This window comes from Manacus vitellinus, unplaced genomic scaffold (genome assembly GCF_001715985.3).
Source record: "Manacus vitellinus isolate BGI_N305 unplaced genomic scaffold, ASM171598v3 scaffold_138_pilon, whole genome shotgun sequence".
Taxonomy (NCBI): Eukaryota; Metazoa; Chordata; class Aves; order Passeriformes; family Pipridae; genus Manacus; species Manacus vitellinus.
The window spans coordinates 52,576-54,106 of NW_021938994.1; positions in this window are offsets into that span (position 1 = coordinate 52,576).

Consider the following 1,531-nt stretch of genomic DNA (forward strand, 5'->3'; position numbering starts at 1 on the left):
TGGAATACACCTGGAACACCCCTGGGACACCCCTGGAATGCACCTGGAATGGCCCTGGAATACACCTGGAATACACCGGGAACACACCTGGAATGCCCCTGGAACACTCCTGGAATGCCCCTGGAATGCCCCTGGAACACCCCTGCCCAGGGAGAAGCTGCTCCCGGGTCCCACCAGGATTCCAGGGAAAGGGAAACCCCCCTGGACAAACCCCAATCCCCCAAACCCACGGACAAGCAGGAACGTGTCCGAGCCCCCACAAACCACAGCCCCAAAAAAGCCACTTTTAGCACCAAAACCTGACCTTTCCTCACCCCCTCTCCCCTCCACCCTGTCCCTCTCCCCAGAATTCCCATCTTTTTGCCTTATTTTCTCCCTGATTTCTGATAAAGCCTCTTTAACAGCCAGGAAAAAACATCTTTATTTTTTAAAAGGAGCCTCCAAAACCCCCCCCACGAGGGTTAAAAGCAAACAAACAAAAGGTTTCCACGCTCTGCCTTAAATAATAATCATAAAAATTAAAAATAAATCAAGATAAAAAGCTTCTTTTAGTGGCTTTCAGTGACTAATTGGCCCGGCCCCGAATCTGATGCAATTTAGGGGATGAAAATACACTTTTGGCTGAGGGTTTTTTTGCCTGTTTATGTGGCTTTTCCTCGGGGGGGGGAAAGGTGAGCTGAGTTCAACATTCCGAGGGAATCCAGGAATTCACCCTCTGTGGTGCTGAAATCGCTCCCAAAAGGCACCAAAAGGCTTCCCAGGAATGCCACCCATTCCAAATCCTGTCTTATTAAAGGGCTTGATGCCTCTAATTAAAATGTCTTATTGCACATTTAATTAGGATGATTGTTATCTGCCTCCCAGCTGAGGAAAACAAACCGATTTCTGAGTTTTTGGGGTTATTTTGGGGGCGTTTTTGGGGGAGGAAACTCCGAGTTTCTGGCTCTGGGATGGGGCACCAAAAAAACCTCCCACATTTTCCCACCCATTCCAACTGGAAGTAACATTCCCACACAGGCAGAGCTTGGAGAGGCAACGGAGAGAGAATTCCCTGGGCTGGGAAACGCTGCAGGAGGTTTCCAAGCTAATAATTACGGGATTGAAGGCAAAGATGTGCAGGGGAAAACTAACTGGAGCTCCGGGAACACAGGGAAAAGCAGAGCAGGGAACATGCACAATTCCTGCATCCCGGAGAAGTACTTCCCAAAAGGAGGCATCCCAGCTGGAAAAGGATGCCCTGAGGGGCGGCCTGGGCTCCCCAACACCCCAAAAACCCGTCAGGATGGCACCAAAAATCTGATTTTTAGTAGCCAGGAGCAACAGCCTCAGGGGGTGAGATCCCAGTCCTTTCTCCAGGAGATCCTGCTGAACGGAATTCCTGATCCTGCTCCACGGAATTCCCGAGCTTCCCGGGGAGGCAGCGCCGGGAGAAGGCAGGGAAGGATCCCAGGTTGGGCAGGGGCAGGGATGGGGGCAGGTGAGGGAGAAAGGAGAGGGCGGGTGAGTTCAGGGGAGCAAATAAAGAGCAGCT